At 48.9% G+C, this 13686-nt stretch overlaps 3 long non-coding RNA genes across 3 annotated transcripts; all 3 read left to right on the top strand.

The window, feature by feature from the left end:
• Window positions 1–3253: 3253 nt before the first annotated feature.
• LOC135408882 (uncharacterized) lies at window positions 3254–4997 on the top strand. Its single transcript, XR_010427917.1, has 3 exons — window positions 3254–3365; window positions 4116–4227; window positions 4649–4997. It is a non-coding gene; the product is annotated as an uncharacterized LOC135408882 (long non-coding RNA).
• Window positions 4998–7959: 2962 nt separating this feature from the next.
• Window positions 7960–11162, top strand: LOC135408873 (uncharacterized). The gene is made up of 3 exons (XR_010427901.1): window positions 7960–8284; window positions 10484–10566; window positions 11018–11162. It is a non-coding gene; the product is annotated as an uncharacterized LOC135408873 (long non-coding RNA).
• A 569-nt stretch (window positions 11163–11731) lies between these two features.
• LOC135408872 (uncharacterized) lies at window positions 11732–13007 on the top strand. The gene is made up of 2 exons (XR_010427900.1): window positions 11732–11888; window positions 12372–13007. It is a non-coding gene; the product is annotated as an uncharacterized LOC135408872 (long non-coding RNA).
• Window positions 13008–13686: the final 679 nt, after the last annotated feature.

Raw genomic sequence — 13686 nt, 5'->3', positions numbered from 1 at the left:
TTTTGGGATCGCTTGTTTCTGTCCCTACCTTCCCACTGAAAACAATAACTTAAGAAGTTCTCCTCTGGACTGGTCCAGAGAAATTGTGGAGTCTCCATCCCTGGAGATGCTTAAAACACTTTTGCTCAGGCAAAGTTGTGAGCAACCTCTTCTGCCTAATCCCGCTTTTTGAGCAGGAGAGACTGGACTAGATGATCTCCAGAGGTTTTGTCCAACCCCCACCATTCTGTCCTTCTGTAAAGGGGCTTTGCACTGCCCTTTGGAACTGTAATCTGTTGATGACCTGTGTTGAGGTCACGCTGCAGCTTGTTACACTGCAGCTTGTCACACTGAATGGCAGCCTGAATAATTTAATATTGAACTGTGATTAATCACAAGATGAAAGCTCAGATAGGCTGGTAAGAGGCAGTGTTCTTTGCTGCAGCATTTCCCACCTGAGGTAATTTTCCTTGTTCTGAAAGTGTCAAGTACAGTTGGGCAATGTACTGCATAGGAAGAAGGGAAAGAATCTCCAAAGCAAATAAATGAACAAAAAAACCCTTTATATTTGCTTGTGCAAGAAGAAGATTGTTATTCCACTCAACCAGGTTTTGAGAGGACAAATTAATTGTTTCTCTGACAACAGTATACACTGGAGGCTGTTAATGATCCCATAGTCTGTGCTAAAGGTTTTAGCTGATTGTGTTTGTCATCAGCTTTTACTAAAGAAAAAGCAAGCCTTCTCGGCTGTGTGGATATTACAGGAACGAAATGATTCCATTCATGTAGATAATGATAACAGAGCCAAACCAAAACTATTGTGAGTGTCCTATGTGGAACAATATACAGAATTTCAAAAGGGATTGTAGTGGTCCCATATACAGAACTAACATACTTCCTGTTCCTTATTTGCTGATCAGGTCATGTTTATCTGCCTGTCAGGACTGTTGGAGCACTGGATGGAGAGCAGGTCATATGAGGAGGATTACGGAGTAAAAGGCAGCTTGTACTGAAGTGCAGGGAAAGTATAAATATTTATATATATTGGCACAGCGCCTGGCCTTAATGCTTAAAATCCTTTGGAGAGCTGTCTGCATATTTACTGTATTAATGATCAAATGCAAGGCTGTGTTGGGAAAGGTCTTCCATTTGGAAGTCAGTAGTTGAGACTGTCTTGCCTATGAAAAAGAGGGAGAATTTTCGTTAGAGGGTGTAGGATTCTGGCTGGTAATAGTCTTAATTCAAGGTATTTTTAGAGAATTGATTTAATACAAGCAGAACAAATGGCCAGAAGTGTAATGAGAGACAAGTTGAAATTAGAAAGTAGATGTGCATTTTGAATGTATTGTCATAGCAACTGATTAAATTCTCCCTCTCTTGCTGTTCTGGGGACCTTTTAAATGTGCTTTGGCTAAATAAAAAGTTAGACTATTAGACTATTTCAGAGCCAAAAGGTCAGTTCTTGTTGTCTCTTTTGCACTTTAATTCTAGTACACTGATACTTGCTAACCACGTATAACCCTAGATGCAGAATGAGAACTTGGGTTATTAACAATAAACAAGTAAACAGCAGAAAGACTTGACCTTTCTTTTGAATTGCCCTACAGTGTTACAAAATACCAAACAAACCTCCTTCCCCAAAGAAACGCCCCCCAAAATGCCCTAACAACTCACCAAACACAAAATCACCGACAACCAAAAAGCAGAAGTAACAAACATGAACAGCAAGTGGAGGAAGAGTTTGAAAGCGGGCTGGACAGAAGCAGAAGTGTTACTGCCCACTCTTAGGCCACTGTGCTGATTAAATGGGTGTTGTTAGGTTTAGATTAGTAGTTTGTTGTTGTTGGGTTTTTCGGTGGTGTTGATTTTTTTTGTTGTCGTTGTGGGGGATTGTTTGTTTGTTTGTTTTTATTTTGGTTTTTTTTCTGTATTAAAAATCTGGCTCAGTTACTCTCTAGTTCTGGTGTGTTCTCTTTTCCAGGTGGTTGGTGTTTCTGCAGTGTTTGGCACAGGACTGGGGGAGATTTTTACCCAGCTTTCTAAAGCTGTAGATGAATAGGAGAGGTAAGGGGATAACTTCTGGTCCGCGACCCAGTGACCACTTCCTGAAGGTCCTGATTCATGAGTCTGCTCCTTTGATTTGAAGGAGTGTACAGTTGCCATAGCCAAGGTAGCTTAGGGTGTCCAGTATCAGCATAAAAAGCAGCAGTAAAAAGGAACTATTCAGAGATGAATTTTTGTGCTGTTCCGTGAAAAAGTAAAAGCTATCTGTGCCAGCAAGTCTGTGAAGTAATTTTTTTCTTGTAGTTCCATACCAAGTTTTGAATTGTTGCTGTTTTAATGAAGTATGTTCATTGATTTTGCATCCATTGGTTTCAGAATCCAAATCTGGGGAAAAAAGTACTGTCTTTCTGAAATGTCTCTCAAACATGAAAGCCTAGAGAAAACTTTTTTTTGTGAGTAAAAAGAAGCCTCCAGGATGATCCTTATGCAATACAAATCATGTGTTTTTCAGACTGAATGCACTCCCTTTATTCACCTTTTCAGAGAGTATCGGCCAGAATACGAGCGCCTGAGAAAAACACTGGTAAGTGTTTTTAGCTGTTTTACACCTGAACAGTGTATCTTGGGTCACTTTTGTGCACACAATTGCCTTTATGTTGAGAGGGTCTAACATTTCATTTACTAGTCGTACTCACTGTGGGAAAACTCCTGTCCTGAAGGAGTCCACCATTTGCCTTTTTTTTCCTAGATGTGGTGGAGCATATCTTTACAAAACTAAAGATTTTGTAAAACAGATGTTGCTCACTGGTTTAGTGCTAGTATTTGAGCTAATTGTGTGAAAATGATTGGGAAATAAGATTGTGTCTTCCATTCAGATGGACAGAGAGTTCTTAAAAATAAATTTCCAAAGGGATTTGTTGAGACTATCCCTGTATCTTCCTGCACCAGTGAAGAGTACTAGTTTGACTTAGTAAGAAAGGCTGAATTGCAGTGCCAAAATCAGTAGCTCTGCTCACCTTGAGTTCTGGCTGTCCAAAGGACAGTTCTCTGCAGGCACAGCTACACAGAGTTTGGCTTCCCGGCGCTGCTGAAAACGTCCTAGAATCCCACCTGACTGGAGGTTGCTTTCCATGCTTAGTCAGAAGTTCTGTGTAACCTGAGTTGAAATGTAAGACCTGCGTAGTGACTTCTGCTCTCTGACTGGGGGACAGGCTGCTGGGTTTGGGTGAGGTTTCTCTTCTCCTGATGTTTTAAATGTTCTCAGAATCCACATGTAAATCTTTGTCTACGGGAGAAAGCTCAAAATAAACAAAAGAGAGAGCAGCTGGAACACTTGTGGAAGGACATGGGCAGCGTGTGTGTGCAGGGCAGCACACTGGCAGGTACCTCCCCAGGAAGATAAAGTTTACTGCAGAAGTTTTCTGAAGAGTTTGCCTCGTGAAGTAGTACAGTGCTTCTTTGTCCTCACAGCAGAAATGTGAAAGCAGCTCCATGTTAGAGGAGCAGGGCTTTAGTTCCTGTGGGATTGGTCACACTCAGCTCGTCCTGTGTCAGTCACAGGTTTGGAAGAAACCCCGCTGTGTAGCTAAAGCAGTGGACCTACTAGAAATAATGAAATACTTTAGAAAAGGCGAAACAGTCAGATCAGAATATGAGAAAGCTCTGCTGTTGGCTGCACTGTTCCTTAGATGAGGCGAGTAGGTGCTGATGGAGTCTGTCCTGTGTCTGGGATCCACAAGCAGCTTTCTGTCCCCTTAGAGCAGGTGTTCATTGCTGGGTTTCTGTGCAGATAGAAACCTTACCTTTAGCAAGCTGCTGTGCTGTGTGTGCCTGCAGGTAAGAAAAGCTGGGAGTGCAGTCCCTCTGCTTTGATTGCTGTGTCCCTTTGGTAGTGATTTTGGAGGGGAATCCCAGAGCCATTTGGTTTGAAGGGGACCTTCAAAGGCCAGCCTGTCTTCCGTGGGCAGGGACACCTTCCACTGTCCCCGGTTGCTCCGAGTCCCGTCCAGCCTGGCCTGGAACACGTGCAGGGATGGGGCAGGCTCAGCTTCCCTGTGCAGTGTGCTCTAATATCTCTCCACTGGCATCCTGAAAAATGTTGTCAGCGTGTTTTGTTGGCCGACGGTAAGCAGGACCTGGGTGAAAAGGACATTCTCTGAGGTGCTGGGAGAAGGAGGACTCGTGCGGGCACCTCCAGAGACAGCGGGAACGGGAGCGTGCTGCGGAGAAGGAAAATTCCAGGGGGTGGGTGCCAAGAAATTTGTCCTTCCCTTGCCCTGTGCTCTGCACTTAGCAATGGGTCAAGTGCAGAAGTTTCCTGGGGACCCTGGGAAATGATGCCGGGTCTGCTAAGAAAAGTGGGGCCAAGGGAGCAGGACCTGGGTCTGCGAGCGTGGGAGAAACAAGGGCCGGGTCATCCTCTGCTTCCAGGAGGGAGGGCAGCAGGAAAGGCCACGGACTAAAGCACTGAAGTGCCGTTCCCCAGGGAGCCCCTGCCCAGCACTGAACTTGCTTGTGCACTTGCTGTCCCTTTGCCAGCGGAGCCGAAGCGTCGGGTGCGGGTGCCGGGGGGATGGAGCTGCCAAGGACAAACTGGGAGGGTGTTTGCGAAGGAAGGGGGGAGAAGGAGCTCTTGATGTGCTTTTTTTACTTCTTCATCCCACAGAATTGCCACGAGAGGAAATACTTCAGAGGGGCTTCCCTCCAGCTAAGCCCTGAATATGCCAGGAGGTTTCAGCCGGGAGGAAAGGAGCTGTGGAAGAAAAGCAGCCTAAAAATAGCCAGCGGGGATCATCAGGTTTTCCAGCCAAGAAGAACAAGGAGAGAGATGAGGGAATCGGGTTCCAATTCCTAATGATTTGGTGGGTGCAGGAATGATTTCTGTGTGTTTTCCAGTCCCTTTTGATTCCTGAGATGATTTTAAAATGATGGCTTTAGCAATCAACTAAATCGGAGATGTTGTTTTTGAGAGGAAATGATGCCAAATAAATGCAGAGTTTTGGGTCAGTTTTTGGGATGATTTGAGTCAGTTTTTGGGGTCAGTTTGGGGTCATTGTTTGGGGTGATTTGGGTCAGTTTTGGGTCAGCTTTTGGGGTGATTGGGGTCAGTTTTGGGTCAGCTTTTGGGATGATTTGGGTCAGGTTTTGGGGTCAGTTTTGGGTCAGCTTTTGGGGTGATTTGGGTCGGTTTGGGGTCAATTTTTGGGGAGCACTGGGTGTTACTGGTGGTTGTTGGGGAGCACTGGGTGTTACTGGGGAGCACTGGGAGAGCAAATGAAAAATAAAGGGAATAAAAAATAACCGAAATAAAAAAGGAAATATAAAATAGAAAAGAAAATTAAAAAAAAAAAAAGGCAAAAAAACTAAAAAGGAAATAAAATGAAAATGAAATAAAAGAGAAAAAAAAAACAAAAAACCCCCTTCTTGGGCACCCCGTTTCCTCTCCTCCCCCCCCCCCCCGAACCGTAAATTGCGGGGTCATCACCCCTCAAATGTGAGAAGGGGACCCCAAAATGTGGGTGAGGGAACCCCAGGGAGCCGAAAAAGTGGAGGGGGAGCCGCAGTAAGAAAGCGAAGCCGGGCGGTCGGGCGGCGGGGTGGGGGGGGGAGCCAAGGTGGCGACGCCGGCGCGTGCGCAGTCGTTGGAAAGACGCCGGCGATCACGTGGTAACTGAGGGCAGCCAGGAGAGGGACCGGCGACGCATGCGCGGTGGCTCTCGTGCCGGTGCAGCGCTCCCTGGTCGAGTTAAGGGCCGGTTCCGGCGGCAGGGCGGGACTCGCGGTCTCCCGTCCCTCCCGGGGTGTGTGTGGGGGGAATAACATGAAGATTTTTCGGGGTGAAAGCGCAGAAATTAGCGAGGAGGGACGCTAATTTGGGTAAACCCGGTCCCCGGAAGTAGAGAGCGACCGGAAGTCCTCCAAAGCCCCGGCCCGGAAGTCCGCCAAGCCCACAGTAAAGATGGCGCCGCCAGGACCGGAACGACCACACTAAAGATGGCGGCCCCGGCCCGGAAGTCCGCCAAGCCCACAGTAAAGATGGCGCCACCAGGACCGGAACGACCACACTAAAGATGGCGGCCCCGGCCCGGAAGTCCGCCCCGAGGCCACACTCAAGATGGCGCCGCCAAAACCGGAACTTAGCCGAGGCCACTCTAAAGATGGCGGCGAGAGGCCCCCTCGCTTTAGAGAGGCGTTTATCCTGTTGCCTGACCTCCGCCGCCACCCGGACCCCCGCCCCGCGCCCGCAGCGCCGTCTCGCCGCGCCGCTTCCCGCTGTGGGGACAAGGCGGGGCGCTCGGCGGCGCCGGGCGCGGGCGGCAGGTTCGTGGGCGGCGGCAGGCACCGGCGACGGCAGCCCCCTCTCGGCGCCGCGGAGCGCGGCGGTCGCCGCGAGAAGCCCAGGCACCGCCCCCCTTCCGCTCCGCTCCGCTCCCGCTCCCGCCCCCGTCCCCGCCCCGCTCGGTCCCGCCGTGGCCTGGAGATGCTGTCGGGGCTGCGCCGCCGCCTTCCCCCCCTGGAAGCGACCCACGGCGGCAGATCCGACGGAGATCGTCCCCGGGGTAACCTGGGCGCTGTGGGGGGGCGCGGCGGTGGGGGGGCGCGGCGGGGGGGCGCGGCCGCTCTTCTGCCTCTCCCGCGGCCATCGGCGACCGCAGGCAGGGGAAGCGACAGGCAAGTTTCTCGCCTCTGCGGAGAAACTTGCACCTGCGTGCCGCCGCAGGGCCGGGTTCGGATGTGCCCTGGCATTGCGCCCCCCCCTCCCCCGCGGGGAGGGTCTGCGCTGCCTCGGGGCCCCTGTCTGTGCTGCCGGGAGAGAGAAATCCTTTGGGAAGCTGGGCTGGAAACAGCAACTCTGTGAATTGCTCAGCTTTTCCTAGGCAAGGGCAGGTTTTAGGGAACAAAGGCCCGTACTCGCGAAAGGCGCCGCGGGTCTCGCCAAGGGGTGGGGGGGGGCGCGCGGCTGCGGCGCCGCGCGCGGCTGCAGTGCCGCTCCCGGCTGCAGTGCCGCTCCCGGCCGTGTCCGCCAGGCGGCGACTGTGAGGCCCGGCCCGGCGCTCGGGGGCGCTCTCGCAAGCGACGCCCCCGGGAAAGCGGCGGGGTTTGGGCGCTGCCGGCCTTCCCCCGGAGCGCCCGGGCTGGCCCGGCGCCTGGCAAAACCTCTGAGGGAAAAGGCAAGCAACAGCTGCGCTTGTTCTGCCGTTTCTTTAGCCAGGGACTGGAACACAGACAAAATCAAGGGGCTCTTTGACCTGTGCAGGCTCCGAGCATTTTTCAGCCTTCCCTAGCAGGGCATTCTCACCCTCTGAAAAGCTGAAAGGCTTTAACAGCTGGAGACGCGCCTGCAGCTGTGCAGATTAATGTAGTTTCTTTGAGGAAACGAAGGGGAAGTTTTCCTGTTGTGAGCCTAAATACCGAGTCTACTCTGCTTTTTCAATCAGGTGACGAAGCTTATGGAAAAAAAGACCAAAGGCCTCGAGGTGAGTACATTCTACCGAGTTCTGCTTTTCTGGGATCGGTTTGGGAAAATCACGTGAAATTCTAAAAAGCTTCTCTCCGTGTTTTCTAGTTGTTTTTTCAGCCTTGGTCTAAGTTTCCTGTAGAAAAGGGCATAGAATTATTAGAACAGACAAACTAGACCTTCTCGGGAGAGATGGAAGAAAAGGCTGCTGATTGCAGTTCTGCTTTTCTTGTCTTCCCTTCGACTGTCATTTTCTCTCCCCTGCTGTTCAAATAGGCAGCAATTAATTGCTCTGCTGAAGAGTTTGCTGTGCTAAGTGTCTGTCAAATTGACGCCTTCAACTCAAGACAGCACCTGCTCCTTAGTTACAAAAAGTTCCTCCCAGGAAATTTCCAGGCGTGCCCATAAATCTCCTCGCTGTTTGTTTGGGAGAACAGGGTTTTCTCGTCTGTAACAGAATAGTCGTGGCATTTGCTATTGAATGCTGGTGGCAATCTAGTCAGAAGAGGACCCCGTGCTTCACTAATTTTGCCTTTTTGTTGTTGGGGGTGACTTCTTCCCAGGGATGTTCTTCTTGATCCCCCGGGGCAAAGGGAGGTGTCAGCGTCAGGAGCCATCCTAACTGGGGCCCTGGTAGGTCAGTGCTTTTTGTGTGACTGGACGGTGAAGCTGTCTGTGGGAATGACCTGGCTAGTGCTCAGTGTAGTCCTAATTAAGGTGTCTTTTACTCCGTGTTCCCAGGCTCCCTGTTTTCCTTCGGTCGCCGTGGGTGTGCCGGCCGCCTCTGGCAGGACTAACCCTGTGGCTTTTATGTCCAACGTGCTGTGCTGTGTGTGCCTGCAGGTAAGAAAAGCTGGGAGTGCAGTCCCTCTGCTTTGATTGCTGTGTCTCTTGGGTAGCGATTTTGGAAGCGGCGCCCGCGCAGAGCGAGGCGTTGGCCGGGCCGGCGCCTGAAGCGCTCGGGGCCGCCGGGCAGGGCAGTGCCCGGCTGGTGGGTGCCTGGCAGAGAGAAGAGCCTGGCCCTGGGAAGGCAGGAGCCTGGTCTCGAGCTGCTCTGGACCGCTGTGGGGATGAGTTTGAAGTTTTGGGATCGCTTGTTTCTGTCCCTACCTTCCCACTGAAAACAATAACTTAAGAAGTTCTCCTCTGGACTGGTCCAGAGAAATTGTGGAGTCTCCATCCCTGGAGATGCTTAAAACACTTTTGCTCAGGCAAAGTTGTGAGCAACCTCTTCTGCCTAATCCCGCTTTTTGAGCAGGAGAGACTGGACTAGATGATCTCCAGAGGTATTGTCCAACCCCCACCATTCTGTCCTTCTGTAAAGGGGCTTTGCACTGCCCTTTGGAACTGTAATCTGTTGATGACCTGTGTTGAGGTCACGCTGCAGCTTGTTACACTGCAGCTTGTCACACTGAATGGCAGCCTGAATAATTTAATATTGAACTGTGATTAATCACAAGATGAAAGCTCAGATAGGCTGGTAAGAGGCAGTGTTCTTTGCTGCAGCATTTCCCACCTGAGGTAATTTTCCTTGTTCTGAAAGTGTCAAGTACAGTTGGGCAATGTACTGCATAGGAAGAAGGGAAAGAATCTCCAAAGCAAATAAATGAACAAAAAAACCCTTTATATTTGCTTGTGCAAGAAGAAGATTGTTATTCCACTCAACCAGGTTTTGAGAGGACAAATTAATTGTTTCTCTGACAACAGTATACACTGGAGGCTGTTAATGATCCCATAGTCTGTGCTAAAGGTTTTAGCTGATTGTGTTTGTCATCAGCTTTTACTAAAGAAAAAGCAAGCCTTCTCGGCTGTGTGGATATTACAGGAACGAAATGATTCCATTCATGTAGATAATGATAACAGAGCCAAACCAAAACTATTGTGAGTGTCCTATGTGGAACAATATACAGAATTTCAAAAGGGATTGTAGTGGTCCCATATACAGAACTAACATACTTCCTGTTCCTTATTTGCTGATCAGGTCATGTTTATCTGCCTGTCAGGACTGTTGGAGCACTGGATGGAGAGCAGGTCATATGAGGAGGATTACGGAGTAAAAGGCAGCTTGTACTGAAGTGCAGGGAAAGTATAAATATTTATATATATTGGCACAGCGCCTGGCCTTAATGCTTAAAATCCTTTGGAGAGCTGTCTGCATATTTACTGTATTAATGATCAAATGCAAGGCTGTGTTGGGAAAGGTCTTCCATTTGGAAGTCAGTAGTTGAGACTGTCTTGCCTATGAAAAAGAGGGAGAATTTTCGTTAGAGGGTGTAGGATTCTGGCTGGTAATAGTCTTAATTCAAGGTATTTTTAGAGAATTGATTTAATACAAGCAGAACAAATGGCCAGAAGTGTAATGAGAGACAAGTTGAAATTAGAAAGTAGATGTGCATTTTGAATGTATTGTCATAGCAACTGATTAAATTCTCCCTCTCTTGCTGTTCTGGGGACCTTTTAAATGTGCTTTGGCTAAATAAAAAGTTAGACTATTAGACTATTTCAGAGCCAAAAGGTCAGTTCTTGTTGTCTCTTTTGCACTTTAATTCTAGTACACTGATACTTGCTAACCACGTATAACCCTAGATGCAGAATGAGAACTTGGGTTATTAACAATAAACAAGTAAACAGCAGAAAGACTTGACCTTTCTTTTGAATTGCCCTACAGTGTTACAAAATACCAAACAAACCTCCTTCCCCAAAGAAACGCCCCCCAAAATGCCCTAACAACTCACCAAACACAAAATCACCGACAACCAAAAAGCAGAAGTAACAAACATGAACAGCAAGTGGAGGAAGAGTTTGAAAGCGGGCTGGACAGAAGCAGAAGTGTTACTGCCCACTCTTAGGCCACTGTGCTGATTAAATGGGTGTTGTTAGGTTTAGATTAGTAGTTCGTTGTTGTTGGGTTTTTCGGTGGTGTTGATTTTTTTTGTTGTCGTTGTGGGGGATTGTTTGTTTGTTTGTTTTTATTTTGGTTTTTTTTCTGTATTAAAAATCTGGCTCAGTTACTCTCTAGTTCTGGTGTGTTCTCTTTTCCAGGTGGTTGGTGTTTCTGCAGTGTTTGGCACAGGACTGGGGGAGATTTTTACCCAGCTTTCTAAAGCTGTAGATGAATAGGAGAGGTAAGGGGATAACTTCTGGTCCGCGACCCAGTGACCACTTCCTGAAGGTCCTGATTCATGAGTCTGCTCCTTTGATTTGAAGGAGTGTACAGTTGCCATAGCCAAGGTAGCTTAGGGTGTCCAGTATCAGCATAAAAAGCAGCAGTAAAAAGGAACTATTCAGAGATGAATTTTTGTGCTGTTCCGTGAAAAAGTAAAAGCTATCTGTGCCAGCAAGTCTGTGAAGTAATTTTTTTCTTGTAGTTCCATACCAAGTTTTGAATTGTTGCTGTTTTAATGAAGTATGTTCATTGATTTTGCATCCATTGGTTTCAGAATCCAAATCTGGGGAAAAAAGTACTGTCTTTCTGAAATGTCTCTCAAACATGAAAGCCTAGAGAAAACTTTTTTTTGTGAGTAAAAAGAAGCCTCCAGGATGATCCTTATGCAATACAAATCATGTGTTTTTCAGACTGAATGCACTCCCTTTATTCACCTTTTCAGAGAGTATCGGCCAGAATACGAGCGCCTGAGAAAAACACTGGTAAGTGTTTTTAGCTGTTTTACACCTGAACAGTGTATCTTGGGTCACTTTTGTGCACACAATTGCCTTTATGTTGAGAGGGTCTAACATTTCATTTACTAGTCGTACTCACTGTGGGAAAACTCCTGTCCTGAAGGAGTCCACCATTTGCCTTTTTTTTCCTAGATGTGGTGGAGCATATCTTTACAAAACTAAAGATTTTGTAAAACAGATGTTGCTCACTGGTTTAGTGCTAGTATTTGAGCTAATTGTGTGAAAATGATTGGGAAATAAGATTGTGTCTTCCATTCAGATGGACAGAGAGTTCTTAAAAATAAATTTCCAAAGGGATTTGTTGAGACTATCCCTGTATCTTCCTGCACCAGTGAAGAGTACTAGTTTGACTTAGTAAGAAAGGCTGAATTGCAGTGCCAAAATCAGTAGCTCTGCTCACCTTGAGTTCTGGCTGTCCAAAGGACAGTTCTCTGCAGGCACAGCTACACAGAGTTTGGCTTCCCGGCGCTGCTGAAAACGTCCTAGAATCCCACCTGACTGGAGGTTGCTTTCCATGCTTAGTCAGAAGTTCTGTGTAACCTGAGTTGAAATGTAAGACCTGCGTAGTGACTTCTGCTCTCTGACTGGGGGACAGGCTGCTGGGTTTGGGTGAGGTTTCTCTTCTCCTGATGTTTTAAATGTTCTCAGAATCCACATGTAAATCTTTGTCTACGGGAGAAAGCTCAAAATAAACAAAAGAGAGAGCAGCTGGAACACTTGTGGAAGGACATGGGCAGCGTGTGTGTGCAGGGCAGCACACTGGCAGGTACCTCCCCAGGAAGATAAAGTTTACTGCAGAAGTTTTCTGAAGAGTTTGCCTCGTGAAGTAGTACAGTGCTTCTTTGTCCTCACAGCAGAAATGTGAAAGCAGCTCCATGTTAGAGGAGCAGGGCTTTAGTTCCTGTGGGATTGGTCACACTCAGCTCGTCCTGTGTCAGTCACAGGTTTGGAAGAAACCCCGCTGTGTAGCTAAAGCAGTGGACCTACTAGAAATAATGAAATACTTTAGAAAAGGCGAAACAGTCAGATCAGAATATGAGAAAGCTCTGCTGTTGGCTGCACTGTTCCTTAGATGAGGCGAGTAGGTGCTGATGGAGTCTGTCCTGTGTCTGGGATCCACAAGCAGCTTTCTGTCCCCTTAGAGCAGGTGTTCATTGCTGGGTTTCTGTGCAGACAGAAGTTGTCAGTGCACACGCTCCCTTACCTTTAGCAAGCTGGTTTGTGTACAGCCGTTTCTGTTCCCTTCAAGGACCTGATGCTTCTGCAATGGGTCCCTCTGAGCTAATACTAACATGAGGAACTCTCGATGAAGAGCAAGAAGAGAGGGAGAGTGACGCTGATGGCATTGACCACGAAGGTAAGGGAATGAGGTCTAAAAGCTGCCTCTCAAGAAATCCCCTCTATATTTCATGTCCTGGATGGACTGTAAGGAGAGCCTAGAAAACAAGCAAACATTCAGTCACCTGACGTGTCAGAATCTGTAGCAGAAGCTCAGCTGCAATGGTCAGTGCAGGGATATCACTCTGTAACCTTTGTGAAAGTTCAATTGTAAATTTTCTATTCAAGTAATTAATAGGTGTATAACACACATAAACCAGAGAACTCGTTAGGCTTGGGGCATGCAGTGACCTCTGAACCTGATTGATGCACAGATGTGTCCATCATCTTTTTGGCCTTACAGTTTCTGCCCCTGGCTCTCTTCCCTTTTCCTGTGACTGTGGTCTTGGAGCAATCTTCTAAGTTGTTACAGTGTGATTTTTCTCTTCTATAGCTCACAGACTTAATCTTCATTCTTTCCCTGTTCCACTGATGGGTAGGATCACTTATTTCCTTTGCCCTGTAATGTAGCTGAAGATGGAATAGACTTTCTATGTTGCTTTGGCTATCCTGATTCTAGCTTTTTTTCAGAAACACAAGTAGAACAAGTACTGAAATAGCGCTGAACTTCAGCAGCAGCGGGGACTGCGCAGGAGAAGGAGGGTGGGCAGCGGGCCTGGGGCAGGCAGGGGGATGGGGGTGGGGGCGGGCACTTAAAAGATTTCGGCCAGGGAGCTGATCTCAGCCAGCACCCAGTCGGGGCAGTCTAAGTCCCCGTAGAAGCAGAACTGCTGCGTGGGGAGAGGCGGTCAGAGGCGCACTGCTGCTCTGCGTCCTCCCCGCTCCCCGCCGCCGACTCCCGGCCCACCACGTCGCCGCTGCTCCACGGTCCCCCATGCCGCACAGTCCGCCTTCGCGATCCGGAACCGCCCCGTGTGCCGGTGGGGGGCTCCCCGAGGGGCTCTGCAGGGGCCTTGGGGCCGGGACCCCGGGGGTGCAGCCCGACCAAGGGGCGGGGCAGGGGACGGGGTCCCGGGAGCGGGACCCGGGACGGCCACGGACCCGCGGGAAGGGCGCCTCCGACACGGCCCTAGTCCCTCCTCCTGACCACCCGAGCACCTCCCGCCACCCCGCCGGCTCCAAGCCCCGCCAATCCGGGCCCGAGGCAGAGTCTGGCCCGCCAATCCCGGGCCGCCTTTCTCGGCGCCGTCCAATCACAGCCCGCCTTTTCAATCCGGCAGCGGTCC

The sequence above is a fragment of the Pseudopipra pipra genome, unplaced genomic scaffold (genome assembly GCF_036250125.1).
Source record: "Pseudopipra pipra isolate bDixPip1 unplaced genomic scaffold, bDixPip1.hap1 HAP1_SCAFFOLD_72, whole genome shotgun sequence".
Classification (NCBI taxonomy): domain Eukaryota; kingdom Metazoa; phylum Chordata; class Aves; order Passeriformes; family Pipridae; genus Pseudopipra; species Pseudopipra pipra.
Note: the sequence above shows the minus strand (reverse complement) of the source record. Positions and strands in the feature narration are given on the sequence as shown.